Genomic DNA, 26,640 nt, shown 5'->3' on the forward strand with positions numbered 1-26,640 from the left:
AAAAACCCGAGTGTGTTCATGTTCATTTAAGGTAGTCCGATCCTCAGGTTTATAAAATAAGCAGTTAAGTAATCAAAAATACTCATAAAAGTATCTTAGAATCCACAGAGTCATGTAAATTTATCCACAGTATTTCTTCTAAGTTAAAGATTAAAGTTAATCATATTATATAGGAATATCGTCAAATCTCCAATATTTTTGCAGAAAAAGCGAATAGGAATATCAGCTGTGCATTTTCTAATTGCAAATTGATCAACAAATATATTTTAGGTTAAAAAACGATAGGTATCCAGGCATTCAGAGAAATTGTCATGATTTTTATACTTATTTGGTATTTTTTGTCTTCTGTTTCCGTCATGTATTGTATAATACATAGTGTAAAAGGCTTTTGCTATCATTGCAAGACACCACAAATCACTTCTCATTTTATATCATGCTAATAATCATTGGTATCTAAGGTTGGATTCAAGAGAATCTTATTTCTCTAAAACTATATTAACTTTTTTCTTTTTGTAGGGTACAAATGTCAACTTTTATAAGACCTTCTCTAAGACTTCCAGAAACCTTGAATCTTATTAAGATTAATATAAAGAAAATTGTTGCATGAAAAAAATTTCATTTTCAAGCTACATTTTGATGCATTTCAAATTTAATATGAATTTTTGGGGTTATCCTTCCTGGCTGAGGATCGGATATCCTTAAATGTATTGGTACAGTCAGTGAAAAACTGTAATTATGCAGTGCCCTGTGCGTAACAACCCCCCCCCCCCCCTCCCCCTACTAAGTTTCACACTTTTTAGAATTATTAAAAAATTTATTGCACTAAATATGTACTGAGTTCCTGTCAATTAGCTCATTTTCTTTGAGACAATATGTGTAATAATGGAGATCATCAGTAACACAAATTTAAACTAAATTGAATGAGGTGTTTTCACTGTTGCAGTCAATGATTCACTAGTGACTAGGCCTAAACAAACAATGATGTATTTTGACATACAAATATGCTACACAATGATTTTAAAAAAAATATCCGTAACATTGTGTTGAAAACATAAAAGCCCCACTTCAGATCTATGGTTGCAATTTTCTAGAATTTCTAAATTAATGAAAAAAAAATCATTTTTTGTTTAGATTTATGTACATTAAAAATATTTATATAATACTTTTATCATTGTAGATGTCCAGAGTTTCAGGCTTAAAGAGTGAATAAAAAAAAAAATGCATCATTTCTCCACAGGGTATGTATACTTCTAAAGCATTTCACATTTTCAAAGTTTGCATGTGCTTTTAAATTACATATTGTTTTTTTTTTCATTTTGGTAAAGAAGAAACTTAAATTTTTTTTATAGAAAATATTCTATCAATAACTATTGTAAATGTCAGAGGTTTCACTTTCCCAGAGAAGTTTTGTAACACATTTTTTTCATATATATCAATAACATAAATTCACTACAATATACAATGTAGCATAATTTGTTTTGTCAAATGTAATGCCATTTCATCCTACAATGTATATAGTAATCTCATAGCATATAACTGCATATATATTGTGTTGTAGGCCTAGCTATTCCCAGATGTTGGACAAATGGATTCATTCAGGCAGCAAGTTAATCCATCATTTAAGGAAAATGGTATGCTCAATATAAGCTATAAACCATACAAAGTTTTGATAATAAAACTAACAGAAGAATTGAAAACATGTGTAGCGGACAGTATATATGGAAATTATAATGCATTGCTAGTGAGCTAGCTTTCCTAGTGATGCGGTAGAGTCTATCTCTATTTCAGGCAAGTTAAGCAACGGAGAGCCTGTTTAACCATTGGATGGGTGACCGCTTCACGTTACACATGTATGTAAATTCTATGTTAAATGTTTCCATGCATTTTTTTTATTTCCTTTTTTAAACACAAATTACTTTCAATAATGGTATTTCCTGATTTTCTCCTATTTTCAGAATTCATTTTATCCACAAGAACATGAGGTGATGGAAGTAATCTGCACCTGCCCAGCATTCCTACAGTCTGTCACTGGATTTGAAAAGAAATGTTTATTAAATAAATTTTCTAGTTGAATAATAATTTGACTTTTTCATATATTTACTGTACAGGTGTTGAAAAGGCCATTAAGATATGAAAATCTTAACTTTCTTACTATTTTGTGTGGAGGGTACCAGTGATCATCAAGATCTTATTTCCAGCATGTGCATTGTGTTCATTTATCTTTCAATAATATTACCAAAAACAGGAGACTAGAGATCCCCCTAATTGATTCAAAATAGGATAGGGGACCACCATTTGTTCTGAGGGAAGGAAGGGAGGGGGGGGGGGGGGCAGGCGAGTTTTTCCGAGTCAGATTTTTTTTTCATTTTCATGTCAATGAAGGACAGATTAATATTTATTTCCAATCAATAAGATGAAGGACATATTATTTATTTTCCTCTTCATTAAAAATACTACATGCAAAAAATTTTTTTTTAAAAATGTAAAAAAAAAAACTCTGATTCGTGGGAGGGGGAGATCACTGATCTGCAAGTATTTATTTTTAAAATCTGCCAGTCCCTCAACCTCAAAATAAAATAGCTGTCCCCTTAACAAATACAGGTGTATACCCCATTTCTTTCTAATTAGTACCTTAAACTTATAACTTAGTTTATATTCCTTAATGAACAGTAAGCGGTCTGATTGAAAGCGATCGTAGAACATGACCTCGTATGCAGAAAGAAATAATATAAACACAAGTGTGTGTACCATAGGAGTCGGAAGCAAAATGAAAGGGGGTTGGGGGGGGGGGGGGGCTAAGCCAAAAGAAAAAGGCAAATTCCAATGCCTACATTATGTATATAATTTGCAAATAAGTAGGGAGGCTAAGCCCCCCTCCCCGGTCCCTAGGCCTATGCGTACAGTAGTGAGAGAGGGGAATAGATATCTAATTAATTATTAATAAAAGCTATATTTTAATTAACCATTTGTGTTCTACATAAATATATCGGCAATATTTATGCCTATTTGTGTATATACACATCGTTGAGGAAATGCGGGAGGTTTGAAAGACATTAAATGTATACAACGTATGGAGAACGAATACACAGAAAAGAAAGAAATGTCAAAGATTTTTATGCATACCGTTTGATTTAGTAAAAAAAAAAAGTCAAGTCCTGCCCGCAAGTATATTTATTTTAAATTTACGAGATAAACAAACTATATCAAGTACTCCAGAGTTATCTCCCATGCTGGGTCAGTGATGCGTTTGAAAACTATAATTAGATTGACTCTTCCAAGATTTCATTTTTTAATCAAAAAGTGCAAGGGCAAGGCGACAATCTAAAAAGTAGGTTTTTATTTTAAATTATTTATTTTATTGTATAGTTTTCAAAAAGTGATGCTCATTACTTTGTAATCCTTTAGTTAATTTATAATTCGTGATGAAATTAGGAAAATATCCTATTTTTCATACATTACTGTCTGTTTTAGCTGAATAACTTAATTATAGTGGAAAACTAACTGAATGAGCATCACTTTTGAGAAAGTATAGATACATAGAGGCAACATAAAACATTGTGCAGTTAATTTTTTGTTTGTCTTGCCCTTGCACTTTTGGGTTAAATTTGACATTTCATTTTTTGACCTAAAATCGGAGCCCACGTGACTGTGGGATTCACATGATGTCAAAAAATACTGATGTGAAAAGCGATGGACACACTCTTCAAGATCACAAAAAGCTGTTTTAATTAGAGTGTCTTGCTAAAAAATAAAACTGTTTAACATTATATGTATCGGATTCTGTGACTTTTTATAGAAAATGTTGCCTTAACTGTACTGCGAACATCATATCTATGACCATTAGAAAAGTCTTCTTATCTATTATCAATTATGTACCACAGCACATGAGACATGTTTAAATGTCCAAGCTACATGTAACTGTCAAGTGTAGAAGTAAGTGCTTCTCGCAAAAGTCCATTTATTTGATATTTTCATGATTATTTCTAAATACAAGATTGTTGAATGTAATTTTCATGTTTTCAGCCCTTCTTTTACTTAACCTAAGTATCTCTCCTTTTTGCTCGTAGTGGAGCATGGTCAATTAAATTCAAGGCTTCTTTTTACAGCTCTCTTCTTGGCCATGGTCTCTTCTTCTTCCTAAGTCAGGTGAAGGTTTCACAATTCACCATTCACTGTCTTAATCCAGGTGTTCCCTTTTTTGTCTTTCTTTTTTCCGGTGGTGCAAACCTAGGAGGACTTTTTAAATTTTGTTACTTAATCGGGTTAAAAAAAGCGACAATCCATGTTCTTGTGTGTATAACTTCAAAGATGTGTTTTTCGATACGTCCTTCTCCCTGTCAGACTTCCAAAATCGCACGACCCTAGCTTCACGTTCTGATAACTGTATTAGCTGAATATGCCTTAAATCTGCATCGGAAATATGAAACGTACGGTGGCATATTTCTGCCCCTACATGCAAGATAAATTATTTAAACATACAATTAACATAATTATGTAGACATGCAACATATTTATGTCAACAGCAAGTTAATAATGACGGCATGCAAGTTATCAATCTTATAAGAAAATGTAATTCAAATATGGGTAAATTTACTTACTAATGGCAGTATCTGACATTTTAGATGCAGGATGCAACAAAATTATGTAGACATGCGACTTCTTTATGTCAACCTGCAAGATAATTATGTCAACATGCGACATGCAAGATATGTAATTTGATATGCAACATATTATCTTGCGTGTTGACATAAATATCTTGTATGTAAAAATATAACTTGCATGTTGACATAAATAAGTCGCATGTTAATGGGGTTTATCCAATATGGATAAACCTGGTTATTTCGTGCAGCTTAATGTGATAGTATTGATTTTATATTGATTTTAATTTATTGTATTTTTCTTTCAGATGCCATTGAAAGTTATAAAATAACTTCCAATAATAAACTTGATTTAAAATAAATATGTTTTATATAAACATTAAACATGTAAATAAACTTGTAACAACTTTCTATAATTAAAGTCTAGAAATCTCTAGAGCCCTAAACTTAAAACTTAACTTTTAACCTTGAATAAATACATAAGTAAAAATAGCCATTGGTCAATAATTTCCCGCCAAAACCTTTGACCCCCTTTGTCCAGTGTGTCCAGCTAATTACTAGCCCAGGAGCAGTCAATGTGTATAGTTGTGTTTTTGTATTTTTGGAGAAATCTTTAAGACCACTGACAGTAAGTTGACTTTTTGACATTCCTATTTCATATTAATACTTTCCTATTAATTACTGAATGAAAGAGGCATATGAGAGAATTTATTAAATTATATAAGTTTGTCAAAAGCTGATAAACTAGTTGATTTTAAACTTTGTAATAAATGTATTTTATGACACAAAGAATATAATATATAGTGTATGGATGTTATTTATAAATTGTAGATATTGATAATCCATAAGCCATACACACAATCATGTATTAGAGAGGGATTCATACCCATAGTCTGGTATGTTGCTATATGTACATAAAGCAAGTATATAATTGTAAATAGTCATTATATCCACTATTATGAAGTGAATAAGAGAAATATCATTTGTATATTTAAAGTCAAGAGATATAACTCATTGATATGTGTCAATATTTAATATTTTATAATCTAATTAAATATATAGTAATTATTTGATTTTATGATGACAATAGATTCTGCTGTTATATGTGATATCAACTTGAGTAAATGTATTTTATATTATCTTGCAGAATCTGCTTTATGATGATGCATTTGGTATTTATGCAACTGTAATAAACATCATCACAGTCAGTGAAACATCTTGTTTTCAATTGCTAGCGCTGCTCCTGCTACAAAATTTGGCGCCCAACGTGGGGCCCTGATGTTGATGGCACCACCTACAGGAGCCACCTCCAGCCCCTCATAGATGTTACAGTCAGTGGTGGATCCAAGCCTTCACTCTGCATTTGAACAGCTGTTGTGTTTTGCCACAGACAATCAACACCCAAGGTAACTCACCTGTGTCACACCTGACTGAGTTTTGTTCAGCAGAAACTGTACCTGTGTAAATACCTGTGTTACAAACAATCCGGAAAATTATTTTCCGTGCGTCCAGATTTGTGCTAAAACTTTCCGGAAATTTCCTTTCCGTTCATCCAGACTTTAACATTACCTGTGTAATTCCATATCCGGTTTGAGCCTGAACTTGTTTTCCACACGTGGACTTGTGAATTTCAAGACTTCTAGACTGATAAAAGCGTGAATTATTTGATAATTTTGTTATATCTTATTTGAATATTGCTTGTGTAATGTAAGTCATGTAATTTATTTGTAATTTTTGACTTTATTGAGTACTTCAGTGTTTCAAATACTGTTTGTTTACATTCACAGCTTGTTGATCAGCTGTTTCACTTTCAGTGTTTGCTGTAGTGTTTACATTTTGAAATTTTTTCTTGATTCATAAACCTTGAGGTAAATTTAAGTATATAGGCCTACAACTGCAACTACAATGTTTTGATTTTCCTATTCTGGTACCAAACTTGTTGCTGAAGTTTATATTTTGAATTCTCAGAGGTAAATTGACACATTTGAATTTTGAGTTGTTTACAAAATGTAATTCATAATTGTAACAGCTTTGACAGTACATATTATTGACAGAGTTCTGGTGTGGATGGAGTGAGAATATTTCTTTATTTACTGGATCTGCTTAATACTTATTCCCTTTCCTGTTGTTTACATTCTGACATTTTACAACTGACCCATTCAGTGAATGTGACATTTTGAAATTAGAGTTTGTTTGTGGTAAGTTGGTAAGTGGTTGTCAGGATACATTGTCCATTGTCCTTTGCCCTTTTCCCTTCTCACTAAAGTTAGATAACCATGTCTTAAATAGGTAAAATTAAAATTTGAAAATATTAAATACTGAGAGTAAATAGGCACCATATAAAGTGTGAGTATTAAACTATAAGGTATTATTTAATCAAGGGTACAAATTACAAAGTTTAGATAAATAGAATTTTTTATTTTCAGGAATTACATCGTGCGTTTTCTTTGAATTATTTTCGTGCGTTTTCTTTCATACTTAATCGAGCGCTTTCTTCATACGTTTCAAACAATTGTTTTATTTTTTTGCATTGCTTTGCGCCAGCTTGCGCTATAGCATTTATGCATTGCATTTATTGCGCAGCGTGCTTGAGCTTGCTTGCTTGAATTATTTTTTTGCAGTGTTGTTTACACAACATTATCATTTGCTTGTATATAATCATTGTGTGAAACATTTTGAATTTGTACAATGTCTGACAAAAAGACAGGTGATGAAGTTCTTGAATTTCAAGAAAATGTTGAAGAAGATATTCAAGAAAATGTTGAAGAAAATATTCCACAGACAACAGCTGGTGAATTGTCAACAGCAGAAAAAGAGAAAATTATTAAGTACCTTCAAGATCATGAGTACAAAGTCTTTACAAATGAAGCTTTTAAAACTTTTGTTGAACAGCATAAGACTGTGAAGAAAGAGATACCCAGTCCATCTCCTTTCTATTTACCAACATTTACGGCACCCATTACTCCAACAAGTTACAAGGACCTTAAACCACCATCATTTCAATCTTCAATGGCGACTCACATTCCAAAGTTATCGACATTCTCCGGAGATCCAAGCAGATCGAGTGATGTGCCATACGAAGTATGGAAGTACGAGGTTGAATGTCTTTCACGTGAAGGATACCCTGAGAGTGCGGTCCTTCAAGCTATTAGAAGGTCATTAAGAGGTCAAGCGAGTCAAATTCCTATGAGATTGGGTCCAGATGCAACACTAAGCCAAGTCTTGGAGAAAATGGAGAGCATCCATGGAACTGTGGAGAAAGGTGAATCATTGTTGACTCAGTTTTACAGTGCGACTCAGAAACCAGATGAAAACACCACAATATGGGGATGTCGTCTTGAGGAACTTTTGAGTAGAGCAGTCGACAAAGGAAAAGTTCACCATCAAGATGTTGATGACATGTTGAAAACCAAATTCTGGTCAGGATTACGACAAGACTCCAAAGACATTTTGGGTTATCTGTATGATAAATGTGAAACATTTGATGAACTCAGAAAAGAGATCAGACTTATTGAGAAAGAACATCCTACAGACAAGAAGAAACCAAACATGAATATCACAGCGAAATCACCCGACTCAACATCTTCCAGCGAAATATCCGAATTAAAAGCGATGATTAGGAAATTATCTACAAAAGTCGACGCATTAGAAAATAAGAAAATTCCACAAGAGGATACCCATCAATTCTATCAAAAAAGAACTGATCAACCACCATCAACCTGGTTCAGCAGAGGTAGATCAAGAGTCAGATCATCTTATCCAAACAGAATAGGTATGAGAGGAATGGGTAGACAATCATCTTATCATGATGAGCCTATATGCAGAAGGTGTGGACAATCAGGACATTTAGCCTTTGGATGCCGAGTGAATCTACAAAGAACTGATTTAAACAATGGCAGGCCGGTGTTAGAGGGCAAACACTAGGCCTAAACCATTTCAGTCGCCCTATAAACAAGACATTAGCACTAATAGGAGAAGCAACAGAAGTGAACATCAATGTAGAGGAAATTGAATGTAAAGCGTTATTAGATACTGGTTCTACTGTATCTACAGTATGTGACTCTTTCTATAGGAACAACTTAAGTCACCTAGAATTACATCCAGTCACAAATATTCTTAATGTGGAGTGTGCAGATGGTAAATGTTTACCTTATTCAGGATACATAGAAGTGAGCATTACTTCCCTTGGCATACCTTCGCTTGAACAGCCATGCCCATGCCTACTTCTAGTCGTCCCAGAGAATAACTACAATAAAGAAGTTCCTATTCTTCTCGGTACAAATATTTTGCAGCATGTACTTAATGATTTGCAGGAAACATTTGGTAGTAGATGCTTGCAAGAAACAGACTTACATTTACCATGGTACCTAACTTTAAGATCATTGCTACTCCGAGAAAAGGAATTACAGAGGAACAGTAACAGACTCGGCGTTGTGAAATCGGTACACAAGAACAGTGTCACTATTAAACCAAATTCTTCGGTCACATTACAAGGTTATGTTGACAAAGCAGTACCTTATCATGCAACTTGTGCACTTTTACAAGCAACACCAAGGTCTAGAATTCCTGTGGACTTAGACATTGTACCATCTGTAGTTAACTACCAATACCCATGTGACAGACTGATTCCCGTACAAATTGACAATGTTACAACAAGAACAGTCACCATATCTCCAAAGGCCATATTGTGTGAATTACATCCTGTCAATATAGAAGAGATCACACAATCTAAGGGAGACAACTCTAATGACAACTTTAAGTTACTTCACATAGATGAGAGCTCAACAATATCAGAGAGAAAAGTCCTAACTGATCTTCTCCAGAAGTATCAAGATGTATTTTCATCATCAGACACAGACATCGGACATACGACACTAGTTCAACATAAAATAGAACTAATCGACGAAACACCTTTCAAACAAAAATCCAGAAAAATTCCACCAAATATGTACATGGAAGTCAAAAACCATCTTCAAGGTCTGATTGATGCAGGACTTAATAAGAAATCAAAATCACCTTGGTCAAGTAATGTTGTACTGTGTAGAAAGAAAGATAAGACTCTAAGAATGTGCATTGACTACAGAGAACTAAATAACAGAACTAAAAAGGATTCCTATGCCTTACCAAGGACTGATGAAATCTTAGAAGCTCTCTCTAATAACAAGTTCTTCACAATACTAGATATGAAGAGTGGCTATCACCAGATAGAGGTCTTTGAGAAACACAAGGAGCGGACAGCGTTCACCGTTGGTCCCCTTGGCTTTTACGAGTTTAACCGGATGCCATTTGGTCTATGCAATGCTCCGGCAACTTACCAAAGACTCATGGAGGAAGAATTTGACGGATTACATCTCAAGATTTGCTACATCTATCTGGATGACATCATTATTTTTTCCAACACATTTGAAGAGCATCTTGAAAGACTAGAACAGATATTTCAGAGGTTAAGACAGATTAACTTGAAATTATCTCCTAAGAAATGTGAATTCTGCAAGAAAAAGGTCAAGTATGTAGGACATATCGTCTCAGAAAATGGAATTGAACCTGACCCAGAAAAGATCCAGAAAGTTAAAGACTGGCCAACACCTATTAATTCAGATCAAGTTCGACAATTTTTAGGCTTTGTTGGGTATTATAGAAAATTTATTAAAGATTTTTCAAAGATAGCTAAACCTCTCACTAATTTAATTCCAGATTCCTCAAAGAAGATAAGGAGAAATTCCAAAGCTACAAAGACATCACCACCAAACTGGCACTGGGAACAAGAACAAGACATTTCTTTTCAGAAATTAAAAAATTGTTTAATTCACTTTGCAATTTTAGGTTTTCCCATATATGGTCAACCATTTGAGATCCACACAGATGCATCCCAGAAAGGATTAGGCGCCGTGTTGTACCAGCTGCAGAACGGACAGAAACGAGTCATTGCTTACGCAAGCAGAGGTCTTTCTAAATCTGAAAAAAATTATCCTATTCACAAACTTGAATTTTTAGCTCTTAAATGGTCAATTTCAGAAAAATTTTCAGATTACTTGTATGGAACAACATTTGATGTAATAACTGACAACAACCTATTGACATACGTCTTATCTACTGCAAAGTTGGATGCTACTTCTCAGCGATGGATTGCTTCTTTAGCCACCTATGACTTTAATATTTTTTACCGCCCTGGTAAAAGCAACGCAGATGCCGATGGACTATCACGATTGCCTGAAATTTCAGATGTTCGTGACAGAGAACAGATTTCTGTTGAAACAATTAAAAGTATTTGTAATGTTCATCATGCCAATGTTCCATTTATTGAATGTTTGTCTATTTCACCAGATATTACTGACAAATTAATTCATTCAGATCTTTCAAACTTTTCAGATTTCAACATCAAAAGAGAACAGTGTAAAGACCAAAATATTCGTTTTTGGTTTTCTCAGGTCAAAACAGGAATACCTCCCAGAAAAGAGAACCTCCCCAGCAGCAACATTCCATTTCATTTAGCTATGCTCAGAAATTTTGATAAATTTTATATTAATGATGGAATTCTTTTCAGAAAAACAAGAAATGGTGAATCCATGAGACATCAACTTGTTTTACCACTCTCTTGTAGGAAAGCAGTTTTCAAATTTTTACACAAAGATATGGGACATCCTGGTAGAGAGAAAACAACAGCCATTATTCAAGATAGATTCTACTGGCATGGAATGACTAGGGACATCGAACGTTACATCAAGTCATGCAACAGATGCGTTCTACGAAAAGCTCAAACAGAGAAAGCTCCCTTGATAAATATTACAACTTCCCAACCCCTTGAGCTACTGTGTATAGATTATTTGACTTTAGAATCTTCCAAGGGCAATTTTCAAAACATTCTAGTAATGACAGATCACTTCACCAAGTATGCCCAAGCAATCCCCACTAAGAACCAAACTGCTAAGACCACCGCAGATGTATTATTTAACCAGTTCATTGTTCATTATGGAATTCCGCAGAAAATCCATAGTGATCAAGGAGCCCAGTTTGAAGGAAAAGTGATTGAAGAACTATGTAATATCATGAACATCCAGAAGTCCAGAACTACACCTTACCACCCGATGGGTAATGGACTCTGTGAAAGGTTCAACAGGACACTTCTTCAAATGTTAGGGACTTTGAACATTGATCAGAAGAAAGATTGGAAATCCCACATTGGACCATTAGTTCATGCCTACAACTGCATGAAGCAAGAATCAACTCAACATTCACCATTTTTCTTAATGTTTGGCAGACAACCAAGACTTCCAATTGATATTGCTTTTAACATACCAACATCTTCTTCAGAAATGCCAATTCCAAAATATGTTGAATCATTAAAGTCCAGATTAAAAGAAGCTTACCAATTAGCCACAGCAGCAAACCAAAAAGCTCAAGAAAGACAGAAGCGGAACTATGATTTGAAAGTTAGATCAGCTATTCTAGAAAAAGGTGACAGAGTTTTGGTAAAGATAACAAGCTTTGATGGAAAGCATAAACTAGCTGACAAGTGGGAATCAACACCATACAGTATTATAGATCAACCAAATTCCGCTATTCCAGTTTATGTCGTAAAAGAAGAAGGTTCTGACAGACAGAGAACAGTACACAGAAACCTTCTCTTACCTATTGGAAATTTGGATTTCCAACCAACAGAACCAAGAGTTATAAGACCTACTCCTAGACCCAGAAAGAGATTACCAATAAAGACGAAGAAAAACACACCGGATACAAAAGATGAAAGCGACAGTGACAGCAGTGACGAAGAAGTTATATGGACCGGTCCACGTCCACCAAACCATGTTGAAGGAAACAGTACTCCTTTAAGTGTTGGTACAGATCAGACTGACGACGGTCAGATCCCAGCTGGCTGGACTGAACCAACACATGAAGACACAGATGCGGGAGAGGACGCTCTCACTCTTGAAGATAAGAGCAACACATCTGATGCTTCCCAGAATTGTGAGCCAGAGACTGAAAGTCTTTCTCTGCAAGATGAGGATTCACATGTTGAAAAAGCAGTCGAAGAAGCTAAAGTTGTTGAAGAACAACAAGAAGCTGATGATGAAAATGTAGAAGCTGCCACTCAAGAAGAAACTGAAACTGAAAATCAAGCTGCAGGTATCCAGACAGCAGATTTGCCCAAAGAACCTGAAAAGCCAACAAGACCAGTAAGAGCGAGGACTAAACCAGCTTGGATGAAGACAGGAGAATACTCTATGTCCGTACAACCTGCTAAAGATCCAGATTGGATATTAAAATGTAATTATTTAAAATCTCTTGTTTCAGATAACCATCTCTCCGGTGTAGACCAGAAGCAGCTGTCCTCTACTTTCCTTGAAATCCTGTTGCAGAAATGATTTTTTATGACTGATAATTCACTTTGATTTTATTTTTAACTTTCAGATTATTCATTCGCACTTCTATAGAGATGAGATGACGAGGACGTCATTTAAAAGGAGGGGAAGTGTGTGATAGTATTGATTTTATATTGATTTTAATTTATTGTATTTTTCTTTCAGATGCCATTGAAAGTTATAAAATAACTTTCAATAATAAACTTGATTTAAAATAAATATGTTTTATATAAACATTAATTTGTAACAACTTTCTATAATTAAAGTCTAGAAATCTCTAGAGCCCTAAACTTAAAACTTAACTTTTAACCTTGAATAAATACATAAGTAAAAATAGCCATTGGTCAATAATTTCCCGCCAAAACCTTTGACCCCCTTTGTCCAGTGTGTCCAGCTAATTACTAGCCCAGGAGCAGTCAATGTGTATAGTTGTGTTTTTGTATTTTTGGAGAAATCTTTAAGACCACTGACAGTAAGTTGACTTTTTGACATTCCTATTTCATATTAATACTTTCCTATTAATTACTGAATGAAAGAGGCATATGAGAGAATTTATTAAATTATATAAGTTTGTCAAAAGCTGATAAACTAGTTGATTTTAAACTTTGTAATAAATGTATTTTATGACACAAAGAATATAATATATAGTGTATGGATGTTATTTATAAATTGTAGATATTGATAATCCATAAGCCATACACACAATCATGTATTAGAGAGGGATTCATACCCATAGTCTGGTATGTTGCTATATGTACATAGAGCAAGTATATTAATTAATTGTAAATAGTCATTATATCCACTATTATGAAGTGAATAAGAGAAATATCATTTGTATATTTAAAGTCAAGAGGTATAACTCATTGATATGTGTCAATATTTAATATTTTATAATCTAATTAAATATATAGTAATTATTTGATTTATGATGACAATAGATTCTGCTGTTATATGTGATATCAACTTGAGTAAATGTATTTTATATTATTTTGCAGAATCTGCTTTATGATGATGCATTTGGTATTTATGCAACTGTAATAAACATCACCACAGTCAGTGAAACATCTTGTTTTCAATTGCTGCTCCTGCTACATTAATGTTTTACATGCAAAGATAGATAACTCTTAGTTTCTTAACATTGAACGTCATAAATCATCGGGCTCGGTGCTTAAAAAATTCTTGATAATTCTTGTATGCGCATGTCTTCTAGAATATTCCTTTCGAATCTGTAAATTGAACGAAGCAGACGCAAAGATTTTTTAAAAGAATTAATCGATCATCATCTGCTGATTTATTGTCTAATACAAGTAAATATGTTACGTATATCAAGAGCTTCGAAGGCCAGGAGACCTTATTCCAGAGAAATCACAAGAAGTTCCGTATCCAGACCTAAAACATAGAGTAGGCCTAGCTGTAGCAACTCATGCACCGCCACGTCTTGAACATGATGTCGCCATTGTCGAGCAGGCACCTGACTCAGAGTCACTGTAACTTCCTTAGTTTCCCTGTTACCTGCTATTCCAGCTCAACATAATCGAGGTACAGTTCAATTTGACCTAAATCCTTTTATAAATTATCATATTTTTAATTTTTACGAATTTCCATACAATGCGAGATTCAAATGACGTCATACTTGTTATCAAGGGGAACCCTATGCATGTTTTCTGACAAAATATGACCCCTTTTTCCACCATTGCCATTTGCCAAAACCAATATCGAGTGAGTTGTGTATTTCTTAGCTATTCCAGTTGACGCCATTTTGATCTTAAAATAGTAACAACCGGAAGCACTGGGTAGCCATTACTGCATGCGATTTGTGGAAGGATATTGGATCCTATAGTTAAATCGTGGTAAGTAGTATTTAATGGACTTTGTTGTTGATGACAGTGATGTGTAAGGTATTTTTGTGTTTGGATATAGTTTGTGCTTTGTCAAAAAGATGATAAAACCAGTTCATTTATTTTAAATCGATGAAGAACAAGTAAAGTATATTTGCACGAGAAGGTCGCTGCGTTGGTATTTTCTTTGATTCCTTGGCATCATGAAGAAATATCACAGGTGTAAACATTTTAAATGAATATTTTAATGCTATTAATCTTTATTGAACTGTAAAATATTTTCTGTAGCATTGCACATTTTCCCACGTATTTTTTAAAGAATAGGAAGATTGGTCAACACAGAATGTTTCTGTAAATCGAATTACCTGCCTTGATATAGTCTATTTCTTTTTCGACTAATCAAAAGAACATGTATTTTTACATACATATGGATGTAAAGGAGGCAATTGGACAATGAACTTCTGAATTAAAGTTACTATAAATATTTTTTTCTAATTTTAGAAGTTTACAAATTACAGACATAGCAGTGACACAGTGAGAAATTTACAGAGTGACAAAGTGACTGAAATTTCCATAGAAGGTAAATACATATTTTATCAAGAAAGCATTAACTGCTTTTATATGTATCATATTTTTATTTAATTTTTTTATTTTCTGTCGTTCACTGTCTTTGTCTTTTACTTTTAGTTAGAAATTATGATGATAATAAAATGTTTACACACAATGCACAATATAACACACAAAAAAAGATAGAAGACTGAAGTACATATACATAGATGACTTAAAAAAAGGAACTTTTAGAAGTCAATTCAAAATTAAAGGAAAGAAGCATATTACTCATTTATTAAAGTAAAGTCTTTGCTTTATTATCAAAAATACTAGGAATGGTCAAAAAAGTCAAAAAATTTCAAAGACTGAAAAGATTGAATGTAAAATAATTTATTAGAATTGTAAAAATGGATATTATTGAATTCTTTTCAAGGTGTAGAAAGTCACAAGATTTCATTTTCTTTCAATTTACTATTTCACCATTTTATTCAACAATTTGAATATACATCAGTCGCATTCATCACTGTCTTATTATTAACGGTAATATGTTTATGTCTATCTTGTGCATGTTTTAAAGGGTCACTGTCATATCGTCCCAAAACCTGAACGCCCCACGCATGATCGCCTCAAAAAAATTTTACCGACGCCCAAGTACAAATATGAGCACCCCAAATATTAATTAAGAGCGCACCAAACGTATTTCAGGAACGCCCTAAATTAAAATTTCAAGCGCCCCAAATAATTTGGTCACAGATACACATGCAGGTGCTCGTCTAAATATTAAATTGTTTACTTTTTGTTCTTCAAAGAAATCTGATGAAATATTTTTTTAAATTATCAATTTTTAATCGCGTAATTAAAGATAAGAGTGCAGTTATTTGTATTAAAGTCAGAGCACGACCGTAAGTCCAAACAAAAGGAGACACCCCCCCCCCCCTATTTTATCAAATGCCGGCTATATCAAGAAATTTGAATTAATTTGGCGATAAAGCATGATAATATTGGGGGGGGGGAATAAAACAATAAAGTCTTACAAATTGTGATAGTTGCTTGACCAAATCTGTGTCATGAAGTCTATGACGTACAGTATTTTTTTCCTTTGTGAAAATGCAGATAAGTGCTTAAAATGCGTTTATGTATTTATTTTTGTTATTAATTTCTAGATGTTATCATTTTAATTTACACGCATGATCCGTCTGTGCATGTTCAATATATAATTCACAGGAAAAGATGACCAGTATAAGTCGTCGAAGGACCAGAATTACGGTGTATGTTTGTTGAATTGGGTGTCTGAAATTATGATTACTGTGTATACACAGACTACAAATCCCACTGATCTAGTGACAGGTGTGTAATATTATGTAGCATTATATAATCAGGTACACAAGAAGCAACGAAAACGCGCGGCACGTGCACTATACTAAGGATATACTGCGATTTTGAATCTAATCTACATCATTAAACTTAACAACAACAAAATTAATAGATGGATGACTTTGGGTAGGTTAAATGATGTTTAATTTTTTTTATTCTTATAATTTTTATTGTATATTTACTACTGACAGATTCTAAATAAATTTCGTGACTCTTATTAAAAAAATTGCAAACTACTTAGACGATTTTAAAAAAGTTGGTACTTGGTATCTTGAATAGATTAATTAACCAATTTACAGGACATATAAGCTATAAGACCACATCTTTCTACAATGAATATGACAGCTAGTCTAAAAACTTTTCTGGTTATTATTACATAGTTACTGCAGAAATACACATCGGTGTTTAAGTTTAATCTATTCGTACAGTGTATTTCCTCATTGTAAGATCATTATTAGCACCAAATAAATCAAAAAATTTTAAAATATCAAAATAAATTACGGTTCGGGAATGCAAATATAAATATGAATTCCATGTGTTTAGTACGTTTACATTTATCTTCATATAATGCTACTTTACAATTCTTGGGGCGTTCATTATTATACATCATAAAACTAGAAGCACTGGTGATAAACAACCGATAAATATATAATACGGGAAGCTTGTGAATTATAATATATTTTTTAGTCTATTAAATTGTAATAAAACATGCATCAAAGACAACAGTTTGGTTATTTACTACTTAATTTAAGCCTTGGGGCGCCCGAAATGCTAATTTGGGGCGCTGGAGAAATACGTTTGGGGCGCGTGTGATTAAGATTTGGGGCGCTCATATTTGTACTTGGCGAAGGTAAAAAATTTTAGGGCGTTCATGCATGGGGCGTTCAGGTTTTGGGGCGCAATGACTAAGCACCCGTTTTAAAATGTTCTTACATTGTTTATATTAATGATTTTGGTGTAAAGCATGGTAAAGTGTATTGCCTAAATGTTCATTTGAAATTTATGTAAGATATATATAAGTTATAATATTTATAACTGTATCAGCCATACTTATAAATTTTATATTTATTTTATCACTTACTTATTGTTAATAAGATCTATGAATTATATTTTACATTGTATACTTGTTTCATAAAGTAAAGAGCTGATAAGAACAGGATTATAATTCTCTAAACAAACGATATTTTAGGTTGTGTACTGGGATGATATAGATTGGAAGAATGACAGTGAGTTTCAGTTAACTGAGAGAGATCAGAGCTGAAGATTATTTACTATTTGAGAAAAAGACTATAGAAGGTATGAAGTAAGAGTTATCTTTCATTATAAGACTTACTCCTTCAATAATGAGATTGAGTTACTGCCCTTTGGAGCCAACTTCCACTTTAGGTAGAGGTTATTAGAAGTAATTTCAATAACAATGGGAAGGATAACCAATGAAATTCTTTCTATTTATAACTAAGTTCTGCACTTTAGGACCCATTTATAATCATTATATTAACAATGTTTTCTTTTTAATTTTTAGGTGGAATAGCTATATTTCTGCACATTTGGGAATTTACCTAAATATAATACACGTGTATCCGTCGTGGTTTAAACCAGAATTACAAACTTGCTTTCAAAAACCAAGACCCTGCATAATAGTCTGTAAACTATCCATCTATCCACTGGTCACCTTCACATAGTAATAATTTGGGATTTCCCACGTTTGTTATGTTTTCTACGGTGATCTAGTAATGCCATTTTTATATAATTTTCAAAGAAAATATCGGGGTTTGTTAAAAAAAAAAAAAAAATTCGTCCCATTACATGTACATAAACATTCAATTTCTTTAAATATACATGTACATAGAATTTATTTTTAAAAAATTGAATTAATCGAATAATTAAACGTTTAACAATTTTTTTTTCTAAACGACTCCCAAAATAATTAAATAAATAAATAAAAATAAGTTATCTAGACTTATTGATGTGTAATTAATATTAATTATATTTCTTGGGAATTTTAATTGTAGGACATGTCACACCATTTCCTAGTCGTGTATGGCATCTATAATCTATATAATTAATGCACTTCAATTTTATTTAGATAGTTCAATGGTTACGGTGTGGTGTTTAGCAGTAAACATTGGTGTTGCCCACATTGACCTGTTGACTGGCCTGAGGAGTAATAAAGGGATATCGCCTTCCTAGAATTTGTATCTATTGCATTAAGGATTATGATCTGGGCTGAAATTTTAAATTGAATTTAAAAAAAAAAAACATCATATTGACAATTTTTTCTTTGGTTTACAGCAATTTAATCACAAATCATCTAAAAACAAAAGAATTATGGCATTAGTCGGGATGTTAGTTATGCAGACTTTTTAAGTTTAATGTACATTTAAAAGTTCAACATATACAATGTATATTATAAAAATAATAATAATAAATAAATTCCAGATGCTATTTCTCGGTTTCTGTGGACCAGGTTTCATTACAGAACCTTTTCCCTCCATGTACATGTACCTATTCAGTTTTGCAGAGCTATTCAGGAGCTAGCTGTAGCCAGTCTCCTTCAAACCGGTGTATCTCAAAATACAGAAAGCAAAAGTCTTTTTTTTTCAATTTCAGGCAACAGGTATCATTTCAGCAGATCTGGTCCCCTCCTTTTGATCATATGATTAATTTTATAGCATATATTACCTATGTTGGATAACACTCAGTGTTTTGACATATTTGTGTTCTGATTTTGAAGCGGCTTTATTTAAGTCTGCTTTTACATGATTTTGAAGCTGCTTTATTTAAGTCGGCTTTTACATGATTTTGAAGTGGCTTTATTTAAGTTTGCTTTTACATGATTTTGAAGCGGCTTTATTTAAGCCTGCTTTTACATGAGCTTTCTTTGCATTACTATTAAAGAGTGAGTAAAATAGTGGCTTTGGGTATCAAGCATATAAATGTCTCTTGTGATACCATTCAAGTTTTTGTTACAACATTTTAGACTGGCCAAACTGGTTTGGGGACATGTTTGCATGTTGAAAAATATTACAATATGATTGTTTCAATCTTTGCAGATTTTCGCTGTATTATGTACAAATATTAAAAGGGCGTCTCAATTTTCACATTTAAACTCAAAACCCTTATCCCAATATCAGTTTCCGTCCATCTTAAGGTATTCAATGTATAATGAAGGAATTTTCGACGATTTTAGATAAAGATAAAAGTGAAATGAACCAAAATTCGCAAGACTAATAACATGTACAGAGACGGTCATTTTGCACATTGAAAGTTTCTAAGAGTTATCTGGCCTTGATTAAAAAAAAAAATTAATTTATCTAAATTTCTTCGGTATAAAGTTCATTTTATATCATATTTTAATAAAGAAACAAACGCATATTTTCCCCAAGAGATAATACTTGGATTAGTTTGAAATTCACACTACTTCTTAAAATATCTTACAAAAACATATGCGCTGTCCATAGACTTGAATATTAAAATCAAAGTGCAATTAACTGGTTAGTAATCAACATGTAAATTCCTTGTTGGAACATTTTTGTTTTACAACATCTTCAAATTATGACTAAAATATTGCCGATTTGGTGTTGAACAATAATTAATTAATCAAAATATTTTGCTACCATGATTTAAAATATCGGACTATTCATTTCTTAGGTACAAAATATGGTCGTTATACATTGAATAAACTTTAAACAAAGCTTTGCAGTTTTTAAATATTCAGTCAACTGAAGTTAAGACGCACTGATTTTTCACATTGGGGTTGCAATCCACTTGTATACAAAAGTGTTTTCAGAGGAAAATATTACGCAGATGGGAAGGTGGCAGTCGGGCGCCAGGGCTATGTATTGAGCAAAAAATTTAGATACGATACGATACAATAATTTTTTTTTTCTTAAGATATATGCGATATATTGGATTCTATAAAAAGTCAATCATAAAAGGCTTATAAATCATTTAACGTATGAATTTCAAAAAAAATTAAGTGTTTCATTGTCATTACAACTTACACCTCAAATTAAAACTTTTAATGACTATCAAATCAAGACATTTAATGACTGTAAAATCAACATTTTAAATAAAAATTGTCTATGCTTTAGTAATAATTCTAAAAACTGTGTTATTGCCTTAAAAAGTTGAATGATTATTGAACAGATTTAATTCAAAAAAGTGAAATATGATCTTTGGTGATTGAAGTTCCCATCTTTTTAACAGAATTAGAAAAAAAAAATGCCTGTCCGATACGTATTGGAATTTAATTTTCGATACGATATGTTTCTTGTATATTGATACGTATCGATAAATTGATAAAACCCTACAGTCAGCAGCCTACAAATCTTACATAAGACCATTGTCGTAAATTTACCTTCTGTTTATATATTGTTTTATATTATGACACAACGCTGCAATTCAAATATTGCTTTGACATTTACTGAGTATTCCCACAAACTTTTATTACATATATGGTCACCATATTTTGCCTCAAAATAATTGATAAATTGCCTTGCAAATGCAGAATGACAGAAGTGTAGACATAGGATTAATAGTGCATGTGCTACATTTGTGGTAACTGGTAAGTAAGTTTAAGGGTCGTGGTGCATCAATCAGTTATCCACATATTAGGACGCATTGCAAGGGAGATAATGGAGTTCAATTTTCAGATTTGGGAAACAGAATTTTTATTTGTACTTTGAGAAATTATATCAATTGTGTAATTTTGTTTTGTGAACATTTCTGCGATGCTTGTCATGAGCCCCATTGTGTGCGAGTTGCACATTAGTCATTTTCAATGCAATTTGCATTTATTTTAAAATTTCAATCTTAAGGCGCAATTTGTGCCTTTCACTTACCAATTTGGTTATTTGGTGCAATTTGTACCTAATGTGTGCACGATTTGTGCTTTTATTGTTGATTTGGGCGGCAAAATCGCCGCCCCAATTTTAGTTTGAGACGGATGGGTCATGCGACTATGTCCCTTGACCCATTTGGTTTAATACATATATTTTGGTGCGATTTGTACCTAATTTGTGCACGATTTGTGCTGTTGTTACTATGGGCCGCAAAATTGCCGCCCCAATTTTAGTTTGTGGCGGATGGGTCACGTGACTTTGTCCCTTGACCCATTTGGCATAATTTTGCAAAGAATGCTGTCTCCGGGGGGTACTGTTTTTTCCAGACTCCTTGGATCAAGGTGGTATTTCTCTTGCTCATCATCTATATTCATTTACCTATGCTGCCATATAATCATAATGATCGGCGCATACATAGTGTTATATCTAATTTATTATTAAATGGCAATGACAAGCACGCCAAAACAAATAAAGTCTTCTTTTTATTGACTGTATTTTCAGACTTCTTAAACCTTTTACTGGGGTTAATCTGATCAAGTGTATTTCTGTTATTGTCTTAGTCCAATGTCACGAAATAATGGGGTTTATCCAATATGGATAAACCTGGTTATTTCGTGCAGCTTAATGTTTTACATGCAAAGATAGATAACTCTTAGTTTCTTAACATTGAACGTCATAAATCATCGGGCTCGGTGCTTAAAAAATTCTTGATAATTCTTGTCTGCGCATGTCTTCTAGAATATTCCTTTTGAATCTGTAAATTGAACGAAGCAGACGCAAAGATTTTTTAAAAACCCACCCTCCCTCCCCTTAATTGTATATTTTATCCCCCTTTAGCACCTCTGCCATTTTTTCTAATGCATTTGCATTATAACGGTTTTTTCCGGTTGTTTTTTTCGTTTTCTTTTAATTTCTCGTTTCAGCGTCATGGCATGGATCGAATCTTGAATATAGGATCCACCAGCTTGTTGATGTGCTTTGCGGACCTTCGATGTTGATGTGCTTTGCGGACCTTCAATATTCCAGTTGCGTGTGGCTATTGACTTTGTTAGGCATAATTTTGCAAAGAATGCTGTCTCCGGGGGGTACTGTTTTTTCCAGACTCCTTGGATCAAGGTGGTATTTCTCTTGCTCATCATCCATATTCATTTACCTATGCTGCCATATAATCATAATGATCGGCGCATACATTGTGTTATATCTAATTTATTATTAAATGGCAATGACAAGCACGCCAAAACAAATAAAGTCTTCTTTTTATTGACTGTATTTTCAGACTTCTTAAACCTTTTACTGGGGTTAATCTGATCAAGTGTTTTTCTGTTATTGTCTTAGTCCAATGTCACGAAATAATGGGGTTTATCCAATATGGATAAACCTGGTTATTTCGTGCAGCTTAATGTTTTACATGCAAAGATAGATAACTCTTAGTTTCTTAACATTGAACGTCATAAATCATCGGGCTCGGTGCTTAAAAAATTCTTGATAATTCTTGTCTGCGCATGTCTTCTAGAATATTCCTTTTGAATCTGTAAATTGAACGAAGCAGACGCAAAGATTTTTTAAAAACCCACCCTCCCTTCCCTTAATTTTATATTTTATCCCCCTTTAGCACCTCTGCCATTTTTTCTAATGCATTTTCATTATAACGGCTTTTTCCGGTTGTTTTTTTCGTTTTCTTTTAATTTCTCGTTTCAGCGTCATGGCATGGATCGAATCTTGAGTATAGGATCCACCAGCTTGTTGATGTGCTTTGCGGACCTTCGATGTTGATGTGCTTTGCGGACCTTCAATATTCCAGTTGCGTGTGGCTATTGACTTTGTTAGGCATAATTTTGCAAAGAATGCTGTCTCCGGGGGGTACTGTTTTTTCCAGACTCCTTGGATCAAGGTGGTATTTCTCTTGCTCATCATCTATATTCATTTACCTATGCTGCCATATAATCATAATGATCGGCGCATACATTGTGTTATATCTAATTTATTATTAAATGGCAATGACAAGCACGCCAAAACAAATAAAGTCTTCTTTTTATTGACTGTATTTTCAGACTTCTTAAACCTTTTACTGGGGTTAATCTGATCAAGTGTATTTCTGTTATTGTCTTAGTCCAATGTCACGAAATAACATTATTATCTTGCATGTGAACATAAATATCTTGCAATGTCTACATAATTATCTTGCATGTTAACATCGGTATCTTTCATGTTAACATAATTTACTTGCATGTTCACATAAATAAGTCTCATGTCTACTTTATTAACTTGCATGTTGACATAAATATCATGCATGTCTACTTAATTATATCACATGTTCACATAAGTTGACCGCATCTTGTCATAATTATATTGCATCTTGCATCTACAATATTAATGTCAGATACGGTCTTATGATTTCAACCATATTAAAAATCAGATTCTCAAAAAACAAAATTGAAACTTGCATGTCGACGTAATTAACGTATCGCCAGCTGTCAATCATAACAAATTTTCAACCAATGAAATAATTTCGTTTATTCTGCCCGTTCAGTAAAAACTTGCTCCGCCATATGCTCCGACAAACACTCTCAGTGGGTTGAATGGTCGACAATAAACAAATTGAGCAAATTAGTCTATTATGGTTTAAAAATATTCAGTTGGGGAACGTGTAATACCGATGAAAGGTATCCCAAAAGAGAATTATGGATGTTTCGGGACTGCCATGCTTTGGGACGCCGACGTTTCAAGACCTGTCAACACATTTCGCATGATTTCGGGACTTGGGTTTACACGTTTTGGGACTTCTAAATATTTTGGTCAGAAAATAAAATAAAACTCGTTTACTTGTTTGTCATGTTTATATAAATGTATACTTTCTTAGTTTGATACGCAAAAAATTGGTATTTATAAATTCATGCACAGTATAAATGGTATACACAGTATCGAGATTCATTTGACAGACTGTCTTCTACTCTAGTTAAAAATATAAAAATAACTTGTGAATAATAGAATATCTGTAAATATCTACATATGATACCGGTAGATAATTATGCTTAATCAGTCTCTAACACTTCTACATGTACGTTCGTGCATATTGTACCCTCAAAGTAATGGTCAAAATACATACACATTTTAAAAACGAACATTACGATTTTTGAGTTTCTAATTTCACATTTATCGTGTTTATATTGTTGACTTGTGTCTGAAAGTTACCAGTTTTTATTACCAGTTATTATTGCATATGCAGGATTAAGTTTATGAACTTTTATTTTTCACTTGAAAAAATTAAATTCGATTTAATCTACCCATTAAAAATGATTATATTTTATCGCTAAAAATTAAATTTAAATTACCCCCCCCCTCAATACCAGCATTATTTAATTATTAAGAACACCATCACGTATTGGCAAAATATTGAATTTATTTAATAACTTTATTTTTTTATATAAAGACATACATTGTCATTACCGGAATTATAATCAATATCTTTAACGAATTAGTCCGACTTTGTTATTTGAGGGTTGTCCAGAAAAACACGAACTTTGTATATTAGATTTATATAATACCGGTATATATCTGACCAAAATTATTCAAAATCTTCATGCACTACTATCTATTATTGCTAAAAAGTGTGCACATTTTCCACCAGAACTTAAAAGTAAAGAAGAAAGATTTTTTCAGAGTCGATATTATCGGAGCCCGAGAGATTTATGGAACGACCATTTGATTCGGGAAGGGGAGAGGGGCTTGCAATTTTTTTTTTCCGAGTCAGAGTCAGATTATTTATTGTCATGACGAATTATTTATTTCCAATGGCAGATTATTTATTCATTTATTCTCCGCTTCACTGAAAAAGTCGAACAAGCAAAAAAAAAGGGAAACACCGTCGACAACGTCGACAACCCAAGATTATTGGGGGGGGGGGGGGAGTTAGGGGGGCATATTATTTATTTTCTTCCAGTTGTGGAAAGTTCATTTATTTCCAAACTGACTCAACTCCTTTATTAGCCAGACATCATATTCAGAATCAAATGATCGCCTCCTTATAGATAGAAACTAAAAGCATGTCTTAGTTGACAATGTCGGAATGGTTTTGTATATTATTGCTGATTTAATAAAATTATAACATTACAAATTGAATTCAAAGTCGTTGTTGTAATTTATCATTTACCCAGATTTGCAGTCACAATGTCCTTCTGTCTTCGTCGACATAGATGATTACAGTATGAGGGATTTCGAACTTTATCATGCTTCGATAAATTTCCGAGAAAGGGATAATACGGAATCATTTTTGAATACCGCAAATCAGGAAATTTTTACGTCGATTCTATTTTGCGAATTCGGGTCAAAATGCTGTTGATTAATTTTTACGCTTCAAAATTTTGCGAATGACCACTACTTTGTTAACATTTTCTTATTGGTGATTTATTTTTAAGAAAAATATTTTTGCGAATGCAATGAACTCGCAAATTTGCTAAAAATTTATCTACAGCAAATATTTCCAGATTTACGGTATTTCAAGTGAATGAAATGTATGAAAGATTTTGTAAAAGCATTTGCCCTTTGTTTTGTCTCAAAGTGGGTTCGAATGGCAAATATTTTGCAGCAAATCATCAGGAACTTCGGTCAAATCAACCGGCGTCGACTTATACTGATTTACTCCCTATGTTGATGATGTCGGAGCACCGTAGGAGTTATCTCCCATAGCGCGATGGGCGGAGTTTGGCGATACGTTAATTATTTTGCACGTAGACATACATGTAATTACCTTGCATGTTGACATGTTTTTCTTGCATGTTAAAATAATTTATCTTGCATGTAGGGGGCAGAACTATTTCATTGTATTTGTAATCAATGGCAGAGTAGTAAAATGTTTGGCATGGTCCTAAAACCGCATCTAAGGAGAATACAACGCAATTAATACAAGAGAAAGAATGAAAACCTCTAGATAAACTTTCTTAGATGTGCGGTTTAAAATTTTATGCATACAAGTTGTTTCATAATTTAGGGACATATTTTTAACAGGGCACTGAGACAATAATGATTATGTATGATCGAGATGGTCAAGAAATGTTTGAAAATAAATGCCATGGGATAG

At 33.1% G+C, this 26,640-nt stretch overlaps 1 protein-coding gene and 3 long non-coding RNA genes across 4 annotated transcripts in view; 3 read left to right on the forward strand and 1 right to left on the reverse strand.

Annotated features, from left to right (window-relative positions):
- Positions 1 to 26,640, reverse strand: part of LOC134263843 (uncharacterized) — a 79,337-nt gene that overhangs the window by 38,123 nt on the left and 14,574 nt on the right. The gene's annotated exons all lie outside the window — the stretch shown is intronic.
- Positions 1,176 to 2,298, forward strand: LOC134263815 (uncharacterized). Its single transcript, XR_009991359.1, has 3 exons — positions 1,176 to 1,238; positions 1,559 to 1,631; positions 1,956 to 2,298. It is a non-coding gene; the product is annotated as an uncharacterized LOC134263815 (long non-coding RNA).
- On the forward strand, positions 3,835 to 26,638 carry LOC134263858 (uncharacterized). Its single transcript, XR_009991366.1, has 3 exons — positions 3,835 to 4,200; positions 4,232 to 4,427; positions 26,365 to 26,638. It is a non-coding gene; the product is annotated as an uncharacterized LOC134263858 (long non-coding RNA).
- Positions 14,713 to 18,191, forward strand: LOC134263822 (uncharacterized). Its single transcript, XR_009991361.1, has 3 exons — positions 14,713 to 14,808; positions 15,298 to 15,376; positions 17,909 to 18,191. It is a non-coding gene; the product is annotated as an uncharacterized LOC134263822 (long non-coding RNA).

The sequence above is a fragment of the Saccostrea cucullata genome, unplaced genomic scaffold (assembly GCF_032062105.1).
Source record: "Saccostrea cucullata isolate Sc308-1 unplaced genomic scaffold, CSIRO_AGI_Scuc_v1 ctg4952, whole genome shotgun sequence".
NCBI lineage: Eukaryota > Metazoa > Mollusca > Bivalvia > Ostreida > Ostreidae > Saccostrea > Saccostrea cuccullata.